Below are 24,856 nucleotides of genomic sequence, written 5' to 3'. Positions count from 1 at the left end.
TGGATAATTTCCATTACAATTTCAATATTTAGAGAAATCGAGGCCCCAGAGGTTTCCCTGCTCAGTTATATTGCTCAAAGCACCTCAGATAAAGTTGATAGGCTGGTGCCATCCTTCTTCCTGGGCCAAGCTGGAGCTTCATCTGGCTGACAAGAAAAATGGTTCTGGAAATACAACAGCAGAGAAAGGAAAGCCATGGAAAACCTCCATTGGATAAAGTGGGGAGCAGGGGGATAAAGGATGGGGGAAAAGCCAAGGTCCTTCTTTGCCTCAGTCTTTAACAGCAAAGCCACTCACTGTCCAGGAATTGGAGCTGGAAAACAGGGATGGGGAGCAGAATGGAGCCCCTAATTCTTTGCCTCAGTCTTTAACAGCAAAGCCACTCACTGTCCAGGAATTCGAGCTGGGAAACAGGGATGGGGAGCAGAATGGAGCCCCTAATCCAAGGGGAACTGCTCTGGGAGCTGCTGCAGCACGTGGATACACATAAATTTATGGGAAGGATGGGATCCCCAAAAGGTGATGAGGGAAATGCTCACGGAGCCACGCTCCATCATTCTCCTGCTGTGGAGGTCCCAGATGACTGCAGGACCCAAATGGGACAAGAAGGGCTGGAAGGAGGATTCAGGAACTCCAGGCCTGTCAGCCTGAGCTCGGTGCCATGGAGCAGATCATCCTGGGTGCCAGGAAAACCAGGATCAGTCCCAGCCAGCCTGGGCTGCTCAAAGGCAGGCTCTGCATGACCATCCTGATCTTCTCCTGTGAGGGAAAAGCTCTGCCTGTGACTACCTGGACTTCATAAAGGATTTCCCATTGTGGTGGGACTATTTTTCCCTGTAACACATGAAGGTATGGGGAGATTAAAATGTTCAAATTGTAGATATTTCCCCAAGCAGCTGCTGTTCATAAAAAGAGACACAAGAGAATTAATTTTCTTGTAGAGAAGTTTCCGGAAATTTACAAGATGGACTTCTCTCCCTAAATGAACTGAAGAAAGACTGTTCTAGAGGTGGTAAACTCACTGAAATTTTAGGTTTTGTTTCTTTACATTGTCAATAGGAAAGAAAAGGTTGTAGAGGGAAAAGTGTCCTAAAGGTGTTGCTCTGATTCTTATTACTCTTTCCTTTAGTTACTGTTAATAAATTTTTCTTTATACCCTTTTAAAGTTTTGAGCTTTGCCTTTCTCCTAACCCTATCTCACAACAGGAAATAAGTTGCTACATTCTAGTGAGTTCACTGGTGAATAGCCAACACCAAACCCACCACATTCATTAGTACATTAACCAGAAGATCTCAAATTAGCCAATCAAAACCACTACACCAGTGTTTCCCACAGAACCCTCCTGGAGAATCTGCCTGCTCCTGCCTTGGGTGTGTGGAGAAAATGCTGGGAAGAGCTGGGGATGGAGTTAAACCCAGCTTGGTCACTCCCAAGGCTCAGTACTGGGGCCATGTTGAAGATTGCAATGCAAGATGTTTTCAATTACCATCTCTATGGCAGATTACCTTTGTCAAGTGGGCAGTTTGCCTTTGAGTGACCACATTCACACCTCCCTCGGGAGGGGACCTCTGCTGATAACAGATTATTGAATGTCCCTGCATGGCTGATAAGAACTACAGCATCCCATTGGGAGATGTGAGCCCAGAGGGAGGAGCCAAGCATTCCTACCTGGATATAATCTGGAGATTCTGGAACACCAGCCAAGCATTCCTACCTGGATATAATCTGGAGATTCTGGAACACCAGCCAAGCATTCCTACCTGGATATAATCTGGAGATTCTGGAACACCAGCCAAGCATTCCTGCCTGGATATAATCTGGAGATTCTGGAACACCAGCCAAGCATTCCTGCCTGGATATAATCTGGAAGCTCTGGAACACCAGCCAAGCACTCCTACCCGGGTATAATCCAGAGGTTTTTGAGACACCAGCCCAGCTTCTCCACTGGATTCCCCAGAGGAACAGCAGTTGCCTCTCCTTCCACTGGATCTTCAGAGGAAGAATACATCCTTCACTACAGGATCCCTGCTCCAACAGAAACACCCCTGACACGGCAGGAGGGCTGAGCCACAATTCCAATGGGACTGCTGCCAACAGCCTGACCCACAGGGTGTCAGGTTGGGTTGTCACTCTGGCAGTGTTGTTCTAGTGTACTGCATTGTTTATTTTATCCTTTTTTTTTTTCCTTTCCCCATTAAAGAACTGGTAGTTCCTGCTCCCATATTTTTGACTGAGAATCCCTTAATTTAAAATTTATAGCAATTTGGAGGGGTGGGGAGGGTTTACATTTTCCATTTCAGGGGAGGCTCCTGCCTTCCTTAGCAGACTCCTGTCTTTCCAACCCAAGACAGGCCAGTCCTGTTTAACACCATTACTGATGTAAGAGTGAGGGAATGGATTCCCCAGCTCTGGAATTCCACAGTTTGGTGAACTCCACCTTTAATGTTCCTGGGGAGGAGTCCCCAGCAGGTTTTTTGGGATCCAGGAACTCCTCAAGGCTCAGCTTCCTCCCAGACCTGCAAGGAGCCCTTTGTCCCGAGGAGTGTCCCTGGCACAGCCTCACTGCCCACACCAATAAACAGCTCCAAAATGATTTTTCCATGGAATTCTTTGCCACTGGAGCTCCTTCTCCTTCCTGCTATAAAACCACTGAGCTGCTGACCTGGACACCACACAAATATTGCACTGAAGGGAACAGGACTGGTTTTATAAAGATTTACTCCTCATGGGATCAGCCCCTGGGTCCCTTCCAGCTCAGGATATTCCATAATTCAGTGTAGAATACACAGATTTACCTACAAGTTTTTCCACCTGTGATGGGTTGCTCTCTCTCTGGGCTTGTGTCGCTTATTCCCATGGATGTGAAGACAATGAAAGATGGAGCAGCAGGATTAAATAAATATTTAGTGAACAACACTGCTTTTGTAAAGGGAAAGAAGAAAAACAGAGCCAGCCCAACCTTCTGGAACTCATCAGTTTTATCGGCCGTGATAAAAGCCACAGGAACCTGCTGAGCGTTCGGGCTTTTGGTGACTTATTGTGCTCTGAAAGGTCTGGAAATGGCATTAAACCAACCAGCAGAATAAAAACTGGAATAAAAAACGTCCTGGAATAATGGATCAAGGACTTGCTGAGCAGTTTCCTATCGGATGAAAGGCAAATGAGCAGTGGGCAGTTCGGGGACACGCCTGGATCTCAAGAACATCCAAAAACTAAAGGACGTTTTTCACCTGTCATTGATGTAAAGCAAAGACTGGAACAAAACAAGGCTCTAAATAGAAGGCTCCAGATGGATCCTGGCTGACAGCACGGAAGAATTTTCATATTCTACCTAATAAATTTGGACATTTTCATTCTAGACGCCCTCCTGGACACTCCTTCTCTCCCAGGTCACCTCCATGGGACAGGTGGCTCCCAGCCTCATCCAGCCTGGCCTTGGGCCCTTCCAGGGATCCAGGGGCAGCCACAGCAATCTGGGAAAGCTGTTCCAACACCCCACCACCCTCACAGACAGGAATTCCTTCCCGATATCCCATCTGACCTTGCCTTCCTGCAGTTCAAAACCATTCCCTGTGTCCTGGCACTCCAGGCTCTTGGAAATAGTTTCTCTCTCCTGGTTTCTTTCAGCTCCTGGAAGGTCACAATGAAGTAACCCCAAAGCTTCCCTTGTCCAGGCTGAAGGATCCCAATTTTCCCAGCCTTTCCTCACAGTAGGACTGCTCCATCCCTTGAATCATTGGCCCCCTCTGGAAGAATAAATTCAAAACACGGAGCAAGAAATCACCTCACTGGGAGCCTCCCACCCTCTCCTGATCCCAAATCCACGGAGCTGCTCCACGGAATCAGCACAACCCAACCCCAGCTCCTGGGGCAGTATCACCCTCAGAAAACCCTGGGCACAAAGTGGCTGTGAAGTCACTGTGAAAATCCTCTGGGGATTTTGGGACTCTGGAAGTGCTTCCAGAAATACAATTCCAAGCTGGAATGAGGCCCAGAGCATTTGTGTGGCAGCCACCTTGGCGTGGGGACTCCTGCCTGCCTGAGCCCAAGCACAGATTAGCAGGAACTAAAGGGGTGGGTGTGAAAATCCTGGAATAGGATGCTGGCTATCAGCAGGAATTACACCCAAAAAAGAGGCAATAAAGGTTAAAAATGGGGAGCAGCACAGGAAGGCAGGACCTGTCCACAACATGGGAGAGGCATCTGTAGGATAGAGGCTGCTGGACCTGCCCAGGACTCCCACACCAGTAATCCAATTTCCCCAGCACTGGAAGAGGTTTTTATGGAATTCCGTCATCGCTGATTTCCTGACAATAGCCCCAAGGGATGATCCAAAGGTTTTGCCAACAAAGTGAATTTGAGCATCCCTCGAGGATGCAGTTCCTGGGAATAAACCTGGTGTGGAGGTGACCTGGGCTCCATGTGACTCTTGGGTGTCCTGGGCAAACACAGACCAGGTTCAGTGAGGCACCAGCACCTCCATCCCAGGAAAATATTTCCTTTCTGTTTTCCCAGGAAAACATTTCCTTTCAGTGTCCTTTCCTTTCAATATTTCCTTTCCTTCAGTGCCTTTCCCCCGCCTCTTCTAATGTTGGGAACATCCATGGGAACAGATCCTAACAGTGATGCTATTTTTGGAATCCTGGAATGGTTTGGGTTGAAGGCACTTCAAAGTCATCTCATTCCAACTCTTCTGCCCAAGGAATTCCTTCCACCCCACATACATGAAAAAGAAAATATTCATATTCAACAATGAGAAAACAAAGTTTTCCCACAGGAAAGATCCAAAAAAGTGGATGTTTGCTGTTCCCTGGGAAGGATTCCTTGGAGAAGATGGGGATGGTGACATGGTCACACCATGAGGGGACAATCCCATGGGAATAGACCACACACTGAGAATTCCCACTTTGTTGGGAAAAACGTGGGAATGCGTTTCCTGCATCCCTCAGCTCAAGAGGTCACATCTTCCTCAGTGCTCCCAAAATATTTCCAACCATTCCAGCAGAACCAGTTCAGCTCCAGGGAAGAGGAGACTAAGGCCACACCAACAGCACTGCTTTTCCTTGGGATTTTAAACCTGAGGAGCAAAAGTGGGGACATTTTCCTGCTGTCACGGTATCTCACTCTCACAGGCACTCAGTGCCTCCATTCTGGGGTAGCTCTGAGCAGGGCCAGGTGGATTTTCCCTTCTCCCCACTCCTCAGGCTGTCCCAGAATCCCAGGAATTCTCATTAACCGTCAGCGTTGGAGCTGTTTGGGTGATAAGACTTCCCCAAACCTTATCAGGAACTTGCACAGCCAAGGTGAGGATGGCGCTGTCTGAGCTCCTGGTGCCTCACCAAGGTGGGGATGAGAAATTCCAGCATTCCCTACAACCATGGAAAACGACTCTCCTGAAAAGTCCAGGAGACTGAGAGGTGACCAAAGCCAAGCAGCTCGTGAGCCTTTAGGAAGAAATTCTGTGTGAGGCACCTGGAGCCCTCATGGACCTCAGCATCTCCCTGGGAGTGGGAGAACCTGGGAATGGGAAATCCCTGGGAACGGGACATCCTTGGCAATGGGACATCCCTGGAAGTGGGACAACCTGGGAATGGAACATCCCTAGGAGTGGGAAATCCTTGGGAGTGGGACATGCCTGGGAATGGGATATCCCTGGGAATGGGACATGCCTGGGAATTGGATATCCCTGGGAATGGGACAACCTGGGAATGGGAAATCCCTGGGAATGGGACATGCCTGGGAATGGGATATCCCTGGGAATGGGACAACGTGGGAATGGGACATCCCTGTGAGTAGGAAATCCCTGGGAGTAGGACATCCCTGGGAGTAGGAAATCCCTGGGAGTGAGAAATCCCTGGGAGTGAGACAACCTGGGAATGGGACAATGGGACAACCTGGGAGTGGGATATCCCTGGGAATGAGATATCCTTGGGAGTGGGAAATTCCTGGGAGTGGGACATGCCTGGGAATGGGATATCCCTGAGAGTGAGATATCCCAAGGAGTAGAACATCCCTGAGAATGGGACACCTTTGGGATTGGGATATCCCTGAGAGTGGGACCCCTCCAGGAGTGAGACATTCCTGGGAGTGGGACATCCCTCAGAATGAGACACCCCTTGGAGCTCACCAACACAGAAATTTGTGATTTGGGAGATTTCAGAGAGCCGTGCACAAAAGCTGGCATGGGACCTGGGCTGACACCTCCAGCTGAGATATTCAGAAACTCCCAAGGAGAGAATTTTCATCTTTCTGTGACCTTCTTTGTGTCCGTGTGGGAATTGTTCCCAACACCTTCAGCAAGTGCAGCAGGAGCAGTGCCAGGGCTGCAGTTCAGTCGCTGCTGTGCTCACACAGAGCTTCAGTACAATTTACTACAAGTGTTAAATTACTCCATGATTAAGTGCTGCTAAATCCTTCAGGCATAAAGCCATCGATCACATCTTAGGCTGAGCTTGGTAAGGAGAGGCTCAGCAGGAGGGTCTCCCCTGCCCTTTGCACTCTTCTCCTTTTGTACAATCTGTGCAAATCAGATTAAATTGATTCTGATCTGATTTTCCTTTGTATGTTTATGCAGCAACAGAGTGAACCTTGAAATTGAGCTTTGTTAAATTTAAATTAAATCTGGTTTTGCTCATGCCTCCGAGGTTTCTTTAAGTGTTAAAGCCACTCCTGAGTGATCCAGCTTCACCACCAGAAATGGCCCCACTGCAATTCACACCTGGAAACCTCCACTTGGACAAGGAGGGGGTTGGAGATGGAGATTCCTTGGATAAGAGGCTGGGAAGGACGGGATGGGTGGCTGTGAGGCAGAGCTGGGTGGTGTTTACAGCTCCAGCCGGGCACATAATGCAGTGGAGTGGCACAACCCACTGGCAGCAGCAGGTAACAGGTGCTTCCCTTCCTTATCCACAGGATTTCTCTGGAATGCTGCAAGCAGGAGGCTGCAGGGAGCCCCAGGAGTGCATCTCCCGGGAATTCAGGTGCTGCCTGCCAGAGATGCCACAGGCAGCACGAGCTGAGCCAAATCTTGGCTGCAGAAACCCCTCCTGACCTCAGCCTAGGGAACTGGGAATTGTGAACAGCAGGGATCTGTTCCCCAGTGCCTGAGCGTGCCAAAATTCCCCCAGGAAACAGCCTGGAGGTTCTAAATAAGTCATCAGTCTTAATTAGCTTTGCAAATGAATCTGAGCAGGGTTAAGCTGGGCAGATCCGGTTTCAGTGAGAGCTGAGGGGTTCTGTGGGAGAAACTCAACCCTTGGGATGGGATGGGATGGGATGGGACGGGATGGGGTGGGATGGGATGGGATGGGATGGGATGGGATGGGACGGGATGGGGTGGGATGGGATGGGATGGGATGAAGGGATTTACCTGAGGGTACCAGGTGTCTGCTGCTGCAGTAAAAGGATCTTGATCCTCCTGTTGGAACTGAATAAAAATCAAGTTTTTGAGCCCATAAAATCACCAGGAAGTGTTTGCAGAGGTTTTCTTGCGTTTCTCTCTTTGTGGTGTGTTTTTAAATTAAAGAATTTGGGCTGATTGGGGCAGAAGGGAAGGTGGGATGAGAGCAGGAGGAGCTGCAGCTCTGACCCTGCATGGATCCAACAGCAGAGCAAACACCACAAGGCACCTGCCCCAAACCTTAAATCTGGGTCTACCCCACACCAAATCCAGAGCACCTCATGGAAAGTGCCCATGGCAGGGGTGGAATTCCCTAGGGAGCGTGGGAGGCTCCCAGTGAGGAATTTCTTGCTCCTTCTGTTGAATTTATTCTTCTAGAGGGGGCCAATGATTCAAGGGATACTGTGAGGAAAGGCTGGGAAAATTGGGATCCTTCAGACTGGACAAGGGAAGCTTTGGAGTGACCTCATTGTGACCTTCCAAGAGCTGAAGGAGTTGAAAGAAACAAGGAAAGAGAAACTATTTCCAAGAGCCTGGAGTGCCAGGATACAGGGAATGGTTTCAAACTGCCGGAGGGCAGGGTCAGATGGGATATTGGGAAGGAATTCCTGTCTGGGAGGGTGGTGGGGTGTTGGAACAGCTTTCCCAGATTTGCTGTGGCTGCCCCTGGATCCCTGGAAGTGTCCAAGGCCAGGCTGGATGAGGATGGGAGCTGCCTGTCCCATGGAGGTGACCTGGGAGAGAAGGAGTGCTCAGGAGGGTGTCCACAGTGAAAACATTCACATTTCTGGTATTTATCAGGTAGAATATGAAAATCCCTGAGAATTTGCTGGGTTTAAATTGAGGGTGGGAGGCTCCAGGTTTGGGATTCAGTGGAGCAGCTCTGGGTGGTGTCCCCATCCCAGGACATCTGTGAGGGTGTTCCAGCAGCCCTGGCACAGCCTGCACCAATCCCAGCTTCAGCAGAGGGGATGTGGCAGGATGTGCCCTGAGCAGGAAGGCAGCAAAGCCCAAAGCTCATTAAAGAAAAGCTTAATTGGCATCATTCCCTTTGCACCAGGCTTTGATGTTTTCCAGGAGCTCAAGGGTGGGATCCCATGGAAAGAGGGTGGGTGCTCCCCATGGAAAGAGGGTGGGTGCTCCCCAGTGAAGGGTGTCTGCTCAACGCTGATCCTCTCCCAGCTTCTGACAGCAGATTTTGGGGTGGAATTGTTGTGATCCTGTGCCTGGAAAATGAAAAAAAAAAAAAAAAGGAAGGATTGATGCACAGGGTGAGTGTGGAAATCATTTCCAGTGACCTGGGATAGTGCGAGGTGTCCCTGCTCCTGCAGGGGGTGGGACTGGATGAGCTTTGAAGGGCCCTTCCCACCCAAACCACCCCAGCACCCAGCAGGGTCCCATTCCCAGGGCATTCCTTCACATGAAATTATGGAATCCCAGAATCCTGGAAGGGTTTGGGATGGAAAGAATCAGAAATCCCACACAGTTCCACCCATTTCCATGGGCAGGGACACATCCCACAGTCCCAGGCTGCTCCAAGCCCCATCCAACCTGGTTTTGCAACTTCCAGGGATCCAGGGGCAGCCACAGCTGCTCTGGCAATTCCAGCCCAGCCAGCAATTCCCAATTCCCAATCTCCCACCCATCCCTGCCCTCTGGCACTGGGAGCCATTCCCTGGCTCCTGTCCCTCCATCCCTTGTCCCCAGTCCCTCTCCAGCTCTCCTGGAGCCCCTTCAGGCCCTGCAAGGGGCTCTGAGGTCACCTCAGAACCTTCTCCTCTCCAGGCTGAAGGTGTCACCATCCCAGGCTGCAGCTCTGCCATTTGTAGGACTTTTGTTCCCTTTCCACACATTCCAGCCCAACATTCCTTAATTCCCCTTTCTAATGCAGATCAAGCAGCTCCCCGCTTTTTCTGCTCTGACGTGTTAATTTCTGGAAACCAGACAAAAGTCTATTTAATTTCAACTCCAGGCTTGGTGGAGAAGTTCTCCAGGAGAACTGAGGAAGGAAGGAAGAACACGCCAGGAAGCTTCTGAGGGCCCAAAGGTTGTTTCTTTATCTTTGAACCTCGTGCCAAAACAATAAACCACAATTATCCCCATTTTTCACATGCAATTTCCAGCCCTGTAAACCCTTTATGTTGGAACACATCAAACTCCTGCTCCCTGCCAATCCTGCCTGTTGCTAAGGAACGAGCAGGCAAAAAAAAATCCACGGAGCTGAGGGGACTTGAAAGTGCTCATTAAAAGGCTTTGTGCATCCCTATCAGGGAAATGCTAATTTGGGAAGGCTGATTGATACCCCTGAGTTATCGAGTTCCAGCCACCAGGAAGCAGCTCTTGCTCACCTTCAGTCGCTGATGTTACCACCCCCCCCCCAAAAAAAAAAATAAATAAAGGGGTTTTTTTATTCAGGCAACTGAAACCGTTTAAATCCTAAAAAGCATGGGGATTTTTCATGTTCTGCACACCTCGGTTCTGCCCAGCGCCCACGAGGCTCAGGGAATTATTTAAATATGTTTGAAATTCTCTCAGCCACCCAGGCTGCAGGATTTTATTTAAATATTTCCAGGCGTGCATTCCTAGGGTACCCTTTGGAACGTCCTGCCTGGCTGGCGGGGGCTGAAATCTGCTGATCCCAACAGGAACTTTGTGCCGAGCCCAGGGCTCCCTCCTTCAGAGCTCCTGGTCCCAAAATCCCTATAAAATCAGCATCAAAATCCCAGTAAAATCCAAGTCCAACCTTTAGAAAATCAGCCTCAAAATCCCAGTAAAATCAACATCAAAATCCCAGTAAAATCAACATCGAAATCCTTGGAAAATCAACATCAAATCCGTAGAAAATCAGCATCAAAATCCCAGTAAAATCAATGTCAAATCCCTGGAAAATTAATATCAAAATCCCAGTAAAATCAACATCAAAATCCCAATAAAATCAATGCCAGATCCCTGGAAAACCCACATCAAAATCCCTATAAAACTGACATTAAAATCCTTACAAAATCAACATTAAAATTCCTGTAAAATCAACATCAAAATCCTGGTAAAATCCACACTGTTCAGCCATTATTAATTTTTATTTCAATGCACGTCAGTGTCACATTCCAAGAAATAATATTTTGGCCTCTTTGTTAAAGCTCTTCCTCCTCTGTTTCAAGCCTGGGTCACAGGCTAGGATTGCTTTAAATTTAGGGTTAAAATATCCATGGATTGAGGGAAAAAAAATTAAATTAATCACTTTGCACAGCAGAGAGGTGCAGGGTCACACTCTCCATACACACCTAAGGAAAAGAGAATTTACCCCAACTGCCATGTAAAGGACAACTTAATTTAATTTAATTTAATTTTAATGTCATTCTAAAATGAAGGTACTACACCAAGTTTCCAAGCCCAAATACTTCAGGATTTCACAGATTTCCTGTCCTTTTCTGCCTCCTTTTGGAACAGGAAGCAACTCTGGCCTAACCCACTCCCCCAAAAGTGACAGCAGCAAATCACAGCCAGCCTGGGCCCAATCAGTCATCCCCTCATTCATTAGTGAAGCTAAATTAGGAAGGGAACACTTTGCAGTTTAATCAAAGCTACAACACGGCGATTAATGCGCTGAAAGGTTGGGAAGGGCTGACCCAGAAATTCATTCCCAACGGGGCAGGAAAATTAAACATGGGAGGAGTGGCAGGGAACTTCCCAAAGAGCTCAGGGAGGTTTTTACACCAATGATGGAAAGGATTTCCCAGCCGTGGAGCCAAACAGCCCATATTTCACAACCAGGCCCAGACTTTGTTTGATCTGGGGTTTAAATGAAGCCATAATTTGACCCAGCTCTCGCTGAGAATGAAGGATTACAGAGCCATTTATCCAGGTTTTCCCTGGAAGTTCAGTTCATCCAGCAAACCTCAGGCATGCCCCTGTGTCCCCTCTGTGGTGGCACAAGCCCTGAACAGTCCCCTAGAGACTGGCACCAGCTGCAGCAGCTTTGTCAGGGACATATCCCTGCTCAAGGAGCAGCAAATCAATGACCAATCCACGTTCCTGCCCTTCCAAGAGGAGGCTACACTCCGGTTTCCATCCCACCAGCGCTGTCCAAGGTCCTGGCAGCGGTGTATGAGGTCCTGGCAGCGCTGTCCAAGGTTCTGGCAGAGCTCTCCAAGGTCTAACCAAAGCTGTCCCAGGAGCCCAGTGTCACGTGCAGCACCTGAGGTTGTTGTATGAGTTTAAAGAGGAGGTTGGTTTCTAATGGGACTTTCTAAGGAGGCTTTCATTTCTATTTGGGGTTTTGGGAAAGGGGAAATGAGTTAGGAAATGTTCATGTTGTCCCTAGATCGGCCCAGATTGCCACATCCCAGCCTCTTCTAGGGGATATTTCACCGTCACAGAATTGTGGAAGGGTTTGGGTTGGAAGGGAATTTAAATCCCATCCAGTGCCACCCCTGCCGTGGCAGGGACACCTCCCACTGTCCCAGGGTGCCCCAATGTCCAACCTGGCCTTGGGCACTGCCAGGGATCCAGGGGCAGCCACAGCAAATCTGGCAATTCCAGCCCAGCCAGCAATTCCCAATCTCCCATCCATCCCTACCCTCTGGCACTGGGAGCCATTCCCTGGCTCCTGTCCCTCCATCCCTTGTCCCCAGTCCCTCTCCAGCTCTCCTGGATCCCATTCAGGCCCTGCCAGGGGCTCTGAGCTCTCCCTGGAGCCTTCTCCTCTCCAGGGGAACATTCCCAGCTCTTCCAGCCTGGCTCCATTACTTTGCATCCAGCCAGTGAAGGAAATTCCCAATTCCCACTGGAGCTTGGGAAACCCATCCAGGTGATCCCAACCCACACCCAAAATCCCATGGCAGCACCCAGGGGAGCACCCAGCACCAAGGGGATGGGAAGGAGCCCACACAGAGCCCTGCCTGTGACCACAGAGCTCCGAGGTTTATTAATATTCCTGTTTGCCCTGGATTTTTCCATCCGCAGTCCACAGGAAAGGATTAATATTTACCTTGGTGTAAAGCTGTTTATCCAGCTCTTAACGCCCTGCACGAGCTCAGCTGAGAGCTCTGCTCCGTGCACATTGATCCAGGCTGCTCTCCACGCACCTGGGGACAGCACAGGGAGAGGGACAAGCCAAAAATATTCATCAGGAGCAAATGTGAGCAGCCAGGAGCTGCCAGCGCCACCAAGCAAAGCCCTCGTTAGCAACAAGCGCGGAATTTGGGTTCATTGGAGGTAATTAAACACCAACAGCAGTTGTGCAGCTCAGGGACACAAAATACAGGTAATTAAAGGGGTTGTGGATAAGGAAAAATCAGGGCAAACAAATACAGGCACAGGATTAGAGCTATTTCCAGATTCCTGAAGTTTCTCAGTAACCCACTTTGCCACAGCTCAGACTTGGGAACTTCCCAGGATGTTTGGGTGTAGGAAGAGAAAAAGGGAGAACTGGGAAGCTCTATTCAGGATTTTTCCACTTAAATTTTGGAATCACTCCTTTTGCAACAGAAAAGTTCAAAAATATCAGATTTGGGGAACTTTCTGGGCTCCCAGGACACAGACACAGCAAGAAACCCACAGAGACCCTGCACAGAACAGACACTGCCCCAGGAGTGGGAATTTCTTCCCTGGGAACACAAATATTCCCAAATCATTCATCCCCTTGTGATTTCAAAGCTCCCCTAAGGATCCATTTACCTTTTTTCTTTCTACAGTGATCCCTGTGATTAATCATTCCCACTTTTTAACCAGTGCCAGGTTCAATTTATCCGAGCTCAGCTCCCCCCTCCTGGAATGTGCCGTGTCCCTCCTGTCTAAATGAAGGAGTGACGTCGTTAGACACCAAGTGACATTAAAATGCCATCAAGGGAACAACCTCACTGATGAAGTCGTTGAGTGCAGTGCATTTCTTTACCAAACTGGGAAAATTTACAGTTCAGGCTGAGAAAAATAGAGGGATTCATCCAAATTTCCACAGAAAACATTAATAAAATCACATTTAATAACCAATGGCCATCAAACAACTGCCTTAGAAATGCTGGAGCCCGGTTAATTGTGAGTCCCTCAATGCATCAGCTTAAAAAAAATCATATAAACATAAAATGGGAGCATTCTAAAGAGATTAACGTGTTTATTAACCACTTTACCTTGCAGGAAATAAATGTCCTGTTCGTTCCCTAGTTGTAACGAGCCTGAATCAAATCTAGAGATTAAAACTGGCTCATGCATGGAGTGCCCAATGGAACAAATCCTCCCAAAACTGTGCAAGTTCAGCTCTCATCGTTATCAGACATTTTTCTCTCTGGTAAATCCCAGAAAGAAAGGGGGAGAAAGCCCTGTAATCATAACCAAGCCCAAATCTAAATTCCCTTTGCACTTCCCTCCCTCTGTGAGCTCACTGTGAACCCAGGGATTACAAATCCCATTTCAGAAAGAAACACAACATCCAAAAAGCTAAAGAGTTTCACCAAAAGGGGATGGGAAAGGATTAAATATCCTGACCCTGAACCCTGCCTCGTAACTCTTTGGGGCAGAGTGATGGGACTGATCCTTGCTCACCCCAACAACCTCACAAAAATCCTCCCAAACTCTCTATAAATGCAGCTTAGGGAGCCTTCCCACTGTTTTGGGAGCAGCCAGAATTTGCCTGGATTCATGGCACAGGAGAAGAATTCTTTGCCTCATGTGATTGTCTCACTTCAAAACCAAATCCTCTCTAACAGAGCCCACGAAAATAATGGAAATGGGGATTGGAAATCTAGTGACTGGAAAAGGATGGGGGGACACATGGGGATGAAGTTATTTTACAATCCTGGAATAAAAGATGGGGAAGGGGCTCAGCTCTTCCTCAAGACCCCCTGACACTCTTTGGGGAGCAGAAATTCCAGCAGTGACCACCAGCAGCTGTTCATGGGGTGTTTTATCCCCAGTTAAATTGTAAATTAATATTTTTCCCCTTTTACAAAAGGGCAGCCTGCCACAGTCAGCCTTCCTCTGACTATAAAGAAGGCTCAGGCATTCATTTTCTCCCAATCCAATATAAATTTCACTTTGCCTACTTGAATAGTTAAGTCTCTCTATAGTAAAACTCCAGGAATTTATGGCTTATTTTAAAAGGCCGTGGAGGAGAAGGTGAGGATCCAGAGCTTTATTGAGCGGGCTGCAGCTTTATTTCCCAGCTATTAAGGAGTCATTCATTACCCCCTGCATTATTCTAACATATGGATTTTTCACTAACCTGGCTGCAAAGTCACACTGGTGCCCAAATTTCAAGAGGAATTCGAGAAAAGAATCCTCCTGCAGCCATCCTGAGCAAGGCCTCAGGATTGTGGATAAAATTCTCATCCATGGAAGTGCTCAAGGCCAAGGTGGATGGGATTTGGAATAACCTGGGACAGTGGAAGATGGCAGGGAATGAAATTAGAGGATCCTAAAGTCCCTTCCAACCCAAACCACTCTGTGATTCTCTGATGTTATAATCCTGAAATTCTCCAGAGAATTCCCTAAAAACCCATTTCCCAAGGGATGCAGGCACTGGCAGAAGCCACCCTGGGCTTGCTGGAGACCTGGGCGCTCACTGGTTGATCCTAACCTTGGAAAATCCATATAAAAATTAAATGTATCCAGGAAGAAATGGTCTCCATGCTGCATTAGCAGCTTCCCAAAGTTCCCAGCTCCTCCTTGGAGCAGCAGGATCCGCAGAGGACGCGCGGAATGGCGGCGGCTGCTCGGCAGTCGCGAGCGGCTTTCATCGCCAGCGCCATTTATCAGTGTCAGCTTCTTCATCCTCCTGGCAGCAAAATTTCCAGTTCATTAATGGGAATCCGACAGAGTGCAGTGGGGAATGTGCTCTGCTTGTAGGAGCAGCACCCACCCCCAGCAGCACCGGCTCTCCGGGGAAAACGTTCCCATTGCTCATAAATTTTGGAGCAGAGGGAATTCAGAGAGGACAGAAAAGCAACAAAATTGGGAGGGGTGGGGACCGCTCTGATTTCTCAGGTTTTCATTTTCAGCATGAATGTTTTTCTCAGCTTTTTGGGTTAAGTGAAAGTTTCGTCCGCTTTTCATCCCAAATCCTCTCAGGTTTATTTTCAAAGGGATCTGTCAGAAATCCCCCCAGCTCTCACTAAAAGCTTCTCTCCAAAAAGAAAGAGCTTTTTATTCCAAAGCTTTTCTCACCCTCTCTCAGCAGCCAGGCCACAAGTGCTGCTGTTAGAGGGGCTCCTATAAATCAGGTTTCCCCATCCCTGGGAGTGTCCAAGGTTGGATGGGGTTTGGAGCACCCTGGGACAGTGGAAGGTGTCCCTGCCCATGGGTGGAATGGGATGGGATTTAAAATTCCAACCAACTCAAACCATACTGGGATTCTCTGATTCTATGAAATCCCAGCCTTTACTAATTCAAAACACTCCCAACCTTTTTTAAGCTCTCTCTCAGGAATAAAGGATCACAAAGCCAAAAAAAACATCATTCCAGAGGCCAGAGCTCCTCACAGGACATGGAGGGGATGAGCCGTGGGACTCCTCACCAACAACTAAAAATAGAAACCCCAAATCAGAGCCCAGCCATAATTATATAATTAAGGCTATAAAGGGACACTGTGTGGAACCTTAATTACTGCACCATGAGTCAGCCTGGCTTTAATCTAAATTTAAGTGGCTGGAAATTGATAAATCTCGTAGTGAACATGCCAGGTGAGTGCCCAGTCCAAGGCAGCCCCGAGCTTATGGTCTGGTTCAGCAGGGGGAAAAAGGAAGTCAATCATATTTTGTAAGGTGAGTGTTCATCCCATTAAATTTAGTAATAAAGCAAGGACTCAATAATATTCTCACAGGCTGCTTTCAGGTTGAGTGGTTAATGGATTGCTGGATATTTTTTATGGACAGAGCAGGATCTGCCAGAGCTGTCCAAGATGAATGATTGGAGTCAGTTAAACCCCAAAAAAACCCTCAGTAAAACCTCAAAACCCACAAGCCTTTAGGTTAATATGCAATCATCATCATAAAAAAACATTGTTTCAGCTGAACGAGCTGTAAATTCCCAATATTTAAAGGCACCCATCATGCTGGGAAATGATTTTCCCATTTGCACGTTTCCACCTTAAATTCCCGTGCTGAGCCCCAAATCCTGCAGACACCAAGAGCAAAACCCTACCTGCCCAGCTGAACTAATGCATTTGTCTCCTGAAATTCGCCATGGAAATGGAACATTGAAGGAAGAGGGAGAGACAGGAAAATTACAGGTTCCCAGTGACACTTCCCACAACAGCTCCCTAATCCACCGTGCCGTCCTTTCAGCCCGAGCGCCGCCGAGTCCATTTAGCCAGGATGGGAGCATTAAATCCTTCATTTTCCAGGGAAGCGGCGATAGCATCAAAATCTGGTGTTTGAACAGAACTTTTAAATTATGTACTTGAACCGCTCGATTTGTTTAATCAAGGTCACCGAGCGCCCAGAACTCGGGGCTGGAGCGTTGATGAGGGGGAATTACCGTCAGCGGCGTCCCAAAGCCAGCAGCTGCAGGGAAGTCACGCTTCTCCAAGAGCCTGAAGTGACACTTTAATTACTTGGGCAAATTTGAGCTGCTCAGAGTGTGTCGCTGGTGCTGCTCCACGAATTTTGTTGCTGCTACTCCACGAATTTTGTCGCTGCTGCTCCGCGCATTTTCCAGCACGGCTCATCAGCACTCGGCTCCAGCAGCAGGATTTATCCCACAGCCACGGATCCCAGAACCACACAAAGCCACCTTCTCCAGGCCCAGCAGGCTCCAAAGAAAATCTACAATAATTATTATCCCATTTCGACCTGATTTGATCACGTGATTTCACATCCCAGGTGATCAGAACTACATAGCTCATGAGTGATGCATTTGCACTTTGTTCCCATTGAATCCCAGATTTTTTGGGGTTGGAAGGAACCTTACAGCTCTCAATCCCAAATCCCTGCTGTGGGCAGGGAGCCCTTCCACAAGACCAGGCTTAGAACTCTGAATTTTCTTTCTAGAAACCCTTTTTGGGCAGAAACCTTTGAAGAATAAACCAGAAAACAATACCAAATTTTAAGAGAGAAAGGAAATGGGTTCTCTGGAGCTGGTTTCAGCTTTGCTCCCAAGCACCTAGGAAAAGCTTTCTTAAGGAATAAACCATGGGAAGCACTTGTGCCTTTGGCATTTCATCCACCATTCATGGGAGAGCAGGGAATCTTTTCCCTGGGAAACCCAGCCCTGAGCTTCCCCCAGAATGGATAAGGAACATTCACCTCTTAGAAGGTTTCATCTTCAGACAGGGGTGACCCCAAGTCACACGTCCAACACGCTGCTCCTGGGGAAACAGAAATGGATTTTTGGACCATTTGGGACTATTAAAAGACAAAAATAAGAAGGTTAAAAAAGCTCAAAAAGAAAAATAATGTGAATTACCTCATTGCCTGGTCATTACCAGAGCTGTTGTCATGGTGTTTATTTGCTTTCACACTTTAGGGGACAATGAGGTAAATTAGAGACAGGAAGATGAGGTGACTGGAGAGGCTGAACAGCAGGAAATTTTCTCCCTCTGAGCCCAGGTGTGATCCCAAGCATTCCAAAACACAGCCCTTGAGTTCTCCCTTCCGCTGACAGGTGAATCTGAAGGTTTAACAGGCAGTGCTCACTGCACACACAAATTCCAGGACACAGGGCAAATATTCCTTGAGTAAGAGCAGCTTGAAGAACAAAAATCAGGAGCAAGAATCCAGCCTGGAATTAACAGAGACCAGTGTGGATGTCAGATGTGGAAACATGGCTTGGTCACCAAGCCAGGTCACCAAATTTAAGTGGTGCACCAGAAGATGTGGCCTTGAAGGAATTTAGGGACCAAGAGCTCCTTTGCTCCAGGTCAATGGATCCTCTTCAAGAGGGACATCTTCCTTCAAGGCTGCTGCTTCCAGGCCCTTCCAAGACAATGGATCCTCTTCCACAGCTGCTTCCAGGCCCTTCCAGGTCAATGGATCCTCTTCCACAGCTGCTTCCAGGCCCTTCCAGGTCAATGGATCCTCTTCCACAGTTGGTTCCAGGCCCTTCCAGGACAATGGATCCTCTTCCACAGGGACACCTTCCCTCGAGACCGCTGCTTCCAGGCCTTTCCAGGTCACCTCTGCTGTGAGACAGCACCGTGGATGGAATTTGAGGGGAACAAGGACCCCCAATTTTGGTGAGGACTCATGTCCAGAACTTTGGATCAAGGGGCTTTGGGTGCTGGAATTCTGATGCAGGATGATGGTGGAGTGCCACATCTCCCTGACAGAATCGTTGAGGTTGGAAAAGATCTTTCGGATCATCCAGTCCCAGCTGTGCCGGATGCCCACCCTGTCCCCAGCCCAGAGCTCTGAGTGCCACATCCCGGAATTCCTTGGGCACCTCCAGGGATGGGCACTCCTCACCTCTCTCTGACCTCCCCTCACTAATGTGAAGCTTCCCCATTTTTCCCTCTGAGCCCAAAGCAATACATTTCCAGGGAAAAGGCAGCTGCCATCCCTTCTGCCAAGTGGAGAAAAATTATCCCATTCCAGCTGCATTAGAGACCAGGACCTCGAATTATCCTATAACAGAGGAGCCATTAGCTGAAACAATATAGGTAACAGGAGGTTTGTCACATCCCAAACACGGCTCCAAGAGCTCATGAAAGGATTGTAAAGGCAAAATTATTCCATTAATTTAAAACTACGGCTGCCTGACTCTCTCCATAAAGAATCCATGGATCCGGTGCCTGGGGCAAATCAATAATGCTGGGATTTGCCTGCTAACGGAGAAAAAAAATGGATATGAAAGTATTAAAATATAAAAATACCCCGGGGGCACTGTCATAGGGGAATTAAGTGCTAAAGACTCTTCCATCCCCATTTCTGATCTTCTGTCCCTGCCCATCAGCCAGGAGAGGGGTGGAACCATCCCAGAAAACACCTGGGATCGTTCATGTGGAGCAGGGAACGAGCTCTCAGCTCTGGAAGTGCTCGGACACAGAACATTACCCAAGACTGATGGACAACCATTCCCTGCCCTGAAGGTGTTGATGGCCCCATCTGTCACCTCAGCCTCGTGGACTTCCCTTCTCCAAGCTGACACGTCCGTAATGGCCCCGTTCCGCTGGGAAAGCCAAGGAATGAGATTTACAGGGACATTTTCCACCCGGCAGAGCACGGAGCCATGGCTCAGTCACGCCAGGGCTGAGGAGATGTCTCCTCTCCCACCTCCTCTGCCCCATTCACGCCACCAAAATCCACAAAACCCAAGGGGAATAACGGGAAATGTCTGGGAAATCCCTCTGCGGTCAGCAGGGTATTGTGCAGCCAGGTTTATCCGCTCATTCCCACAATGCAGTTGGGATTTGGGCATCATTAATGACTTTAATGAGGAATTTTATATATATTTAATTTATTAGAATTTGGAATCCTGCTGCACTGAGTCATCACTGCAGCAAGGTGCAATTCCCAGCAATTCCTGAAGTGCCTTTGGGAGGAGCAGCAGAGGTTCATGGTGCTGATCCAAACCAAAAACCCAAAAAATTAAATGTTTTTCCTTAGACACAAGTAGCAGTGAGGGACTGCAGGAGGATCATGGGATCTCCATCATGAAACATTTTCTGGAAGCAGGATATCAACAAAGATCAATCCATGACCTTTTATGGGACAGGAAAATGAGCCAGGAAAGATCTTTTCCTTCTGTGTGTTTTCCCTGTGTTCTGCACCACACCCTCTATTTTATGTCCAACAATCTCATGAATCCAGCTCAGGAGATCCCTTTCTCTAGAATTACAGGAATATAACTCCTGTGGCTGTGTTTTCCCTCCAAATCCTTGAATTTAGCTGTTTAAGACGAGGAGTTGTTGTTGTTGTTGTGTATTATTATTATCATTATTATTATTATTATTATTATTACTACTACTACTACTACATAACTGCAAAACTTTGGTTAGTGCAAGATTGGATAATCCCAAGGGAGAAGATGAATTATTAGAATTTGTTAAATCCTAAAACTCGTACCTGGAAGGGGCCCAAATCCCACAGGTCACACCCACCCCAAGGCATGGAGAGATTTCCAGAATTTATACCAGCAAATCCACCAGGAGAAGCCTGAGGGAAAAACTGAGTCTGAGGGCAAACATCAGGCTCGGAGAGAGGAGGAGATTATTTGATTCATCCCTAAATCCTCTCTCATATGCAGAGAGAAAACACTGTCCTGCCAAATCCCACCAGCTCCCCTGTGCAAAGGCTTCTTCCCACTGCTTTGGGATTGAGCTGTTAAGATATCAAAAATCATCTTTAAATGTAGCACTGGGATCCATTTCCAGGAATATTCCTCAGAAATGAGAGCAGGCCCCACTGCAAACACCCAACTGCTTCTTTTCCCTTTTTCCAGCCCTGCATCCTCCAGCTGGGACAGAGGAGAGGGGATGAGGATCTGCAATTTGCTCCTTGATGTTGTTTTCCTCAGAAGTCTGGGAAACATTTGTCCAGCCTTTCCTTAAAAAACTGTGGAGATTGCCCAGATCCATCTCTCCTGGTGCTGAACCTCACTGAAACTACCAAGTAACTCCAGAGTTACTCCACCACCCCATAACCAGTCCCACCCCATTTCTTACTCCACCTCTGTGAAAAACAGCAATTAAGACCTGATGGAAATTCTGAGTATCCTCACATTTCAGTCAGGATGTCACACCCCCTTACCTGACATCTCCAGAATAAGATAAAGAAGGAAAATCTGCCCTGCTGCCCTCCCCAGTCTCATTTTCTTTCAGCATAAATAGGAGCTGTTCTCATTTCAAATTGCTTTGGACCTAAAATGTTCATTCTCTCTCCATGAGCTGCAGCCAAAACCTCAAACCCACAATTTCCACTCTGATTACATTATCCTCCTTCCTGATTCCCACAGATGGAAAATATCCTGGATTAGCAATTTACCAACTGTTTGTCTGTCTCTGGGAGAAGCCATCAAACCTCCTTGGCAGGGAATGGGGAGGTCACACCTGACATCCCTCGAAGCTGAGCCCACACAAGGAGGAAAACTGCAGAACTGAAGGATTGGATTTGGGAATTCCGTCCCTCAAGTGCTGCAGTCCTGTGCAGGTGTCCTGGATAAGCAGAGCTGATAAATCCAGGAAAAGATGCTCAGATGCAGCCGAAATGAAGAATTCCCTGAAGAATTCCCTGTCCTGCTAAGCACAGGGGACAATTCTTTGCTAAAAATGAGGATACTGGATGTGCTGTCCCAATCCCACAGCCAAGAGAGCAGGAAGAAAAGGAAAAGGAGCCCAGGGAAGGTGAGGATTTGTCCTTCCCTCACTTTTCCCTCCACTCTTCCCATGCTGATTTCTCCCTCCTCTCCCTTTTCCCTCTGCCATGGTCCCACAGCACCAAGAACTAATTTCGTGCCACAACAGAAAATGTTATTTATTCATTTCCACTACATCTGTGCTTCCCTTTTATTGAGTTCCTTATTTTTAGTGCTCTCCTGTTTCTCCTCCAGGGCAGGTAGATAATTGTTCTCTATCTCTCTATAATTGCAGCAAATTCTCATTAATCAATACAACACCAGGCAGGAATTTCCTGATGAAATCCTGCTTTAGTTGACACCTGAGCTCCTGAACAACTACAAGACAAACCCAATTATCTCCTTGGCTAAGTGAAACTACACACTTTGGAAATGAAAAGCTCTTTTTCAGCTGAGTCCATTTAAAGGATGGAAACGGGGATGAAAGGCTCAGACACAGCCCTTTAGACCAGGCTTGATGCCTTTACAGGAAGCAAAGCCTGGCTTAGGAATTTAACATTTTCAAGCTAAAAATTTGCCTGGTTAGAAAGTGCAAGATGGGAAAATTTTAATTAAGGGTTGTTTGAGCATATTGGTAATTTACTGGAGTCTTAAATTACTTTCATCCACATGGAAGAGTTGTGTGTGTCACACATGAAACTGGAGCTTCTTTGATTCCTTGATCTATTTTGCAGCCCAAAAGCAGAAATTTCCACCTGTGGGAGTTCATGAAAGTTCATCTGTAACAATCAGGAACTGTGATTATAAAGGAATGATTTAAGGAGGAAGGAAAAATCATCTCACTCCACCCCCTGGTCAGGGACACCTTCCACTATCCCGGGTTGCTCCAAGCCCATCCAACCTGGCCTTGGGCACTTCCAGGGATGGAACATCAAATTCTCTGGGTAACTTGTTCCAGTGTCCTACCACCCTCCCAGCCAGGAATTCCTTCCCAATATCCCATCTAATCCTGCTCCCTTTCAGTCTGAAGCCATTCCCCCTTTTCCTGCCGCCCCATGCTTTGCCAAGCTGAAGGCATGATGGATAAATGCTGGCACAGATTTGAAAGCATCCTCCCTTTTTATTGGAGGACAGGGGCAGATCAATCCCCCTCTGGAGCACAGTCTGCCATGGATTTTTAAGGATTTTAATAAAAATTGTACCAGCACAGTTTAAGGATCCTTCCCATTCAGAGGAGAGTCCACATTTGCTGGAGGAGCTCTCCAAGGTACCAAAGAGGGCTGAGGACAGGAGCTGCCCAAGGTACCACACCCTTCTCCGTGCTCCCAGGAAATTACAGCACTGTGCAAACCCAGAGCACCACAGGGAATATTTCTCTGTCTGCTCTGGGGTGCCCTGAGCCCCAGGGGAGCACTGACTTTGACCCTCATTCATGGAGAAAGTTTTGCAGACTTCAAGATAGACTTGAATCCACAAAAGTGTGAAATAGATTATGGAGAGTAGTGCAGGTGTATCACTGGGTGAGAAATTGAGGTTTTGGGGTTTTTAGTGTGTTGTGGATGGAAGCAAGATGGAGGGCACAGGGTGTCATCCTGGGCTTCTTCTTCATGCTTCTTCTTCCTTCTTCTGCATGGGTTTGGGTGGCATTTTGTAATTGGGCAGAAAAGTCCCCATTGTGGGCTCTGTGGGATCAGTTATTGGGTTAAAAAGGAAAATAATCCAGGTGTCAGTTCTTAATTGCATGGTTTAGTCTTAAAAGACCTTGTACCAAGAGATTGTTGGCCATTTTTTGCCTTCTAATGAAAAGCTGCTGAACTCACAGTAGTGAGGCTGTTTTACTGATAAGAAATAATAAATACCTGAGTGCAAACATGAATTACTGTCTCAAGTGCCTTCAGTCCAGACCCAGAGAAACCCATACAGCACCAACTGGGAAAACATTCCCATAAAACCAGGACAGGGACCTCTCCCCACCCCAGAGCTCTCTGCTTCCACTCAATAAAGAGAAAAGTGCAGAGCAGATCAGGACAAAGCAGCAGCTGTCAGCTGTTCCTAAGGCACCACCATGACAAAAATTGCGTTCCGTGTTTTGCAAGAGGGTTTTCCACAAGAGAGACACTTGCTCAGAGCTTTAAAACCTCATCCTCTTACAAGAATTTGTGATCTTGATGCACTCCAGGAGACAGAGGAATAAATAAAACTCTCCAGAGCTTTTCCACGTTAAATGTCTCTCGCTCCTCTATTACACAGCTATGGAACATTAGAAAAGGAACATCCTCACCCACAGAAAAGGACCTGCACAACCCATTCCTGCTCTTCCTCATTCTATCCTGTGTGGGCAAGAGCGAAGCTCTCATTTGAGGGATATGAACAAACAAACCCTGGTCCAGCCAGAGCCAAAAAAATTCCAGGCTCTGGTGCTGGAAAAACAGCCCCAAAGAGACCGGGTCAGGTTGGGAAGGCAACTGGAGGACTGAGATCACAGCAGCTCCCATGCCAGCCACAGCTCTTCCAGCAGCTTCAGCTGGGGCCCAGAGAAGCCACAATTAAACCCACCCAAGAGGGAGAAGATCCCAACTTGGAAGCAAGGGAAGACCCCACAAAACAGGCAAGGCCAGAAAGGGACAGCGATGGCAGAAGAAATGGAGATACTTGGACAAGGAAACACCTACAAATCAGTCCATGAGCAGGAGAGCTCCAAATAAACCATTCCTGAAGACCAGACCCAGATCATTCCTAGGGGAACTCACAGGGAGGTTGGCTTGGGGTCAGCACCCCACTTCTTACCACAGAATCCTGGAATGGTTTGTGTTGGAAGGCACCTAAAGTTTGTCTTATTCCACTTCCCTGCTGGATTCTGATATAAGGCACCACTGCAGCTGCTTCCATGCCCAATGTCTGACCTTCCAAAAGCTGATCTTCCACCAGAAACTCTCCAGCAATCACCTAGAATTTGCCTTCTGTGCTCCCCTAATGATTATACTGCAAATCAAGCAGGGATGAAGGAAAAAAAAAATTAAAAATCCAATTCCAGGCTGAAAATACCTCCCAGATAAAACAGCCCAGTCATCACAATTCCCATTTTACCTGGGTTTGGATGGCATAATCTGACCTGAGGTCACCAAGAGCCCAGGTGAGTCCTTTCTTTGTGGTCCTGTCGGGCAAAGGAGCATCCTGGCTGCACCCATGGATAGAGCCCAACTCAGCCTCTTCTCCTCAGCTGCATCCAGGATTAT

The sequence above is a fragment of the Melozone crissalis genome, unplaced genomic scaffold (genome assembly GCF_028551555.1).
Source record: "Melozone crissalis strain CALT ecotype California unplaced genomic scaffold, PUWL_Pcris_2 ptg000056l_1, whole genome shotgun sequence".
In the NCBI taxonomy this organism is placed as follows: Eukaryota; Metazoa; Chordata; class Aves; order Passeriformes; family Passerellidae; genus Melozone; species Melozone crissalis.
Note: the sequence above shows the minus strand (reverse complement) of the source record.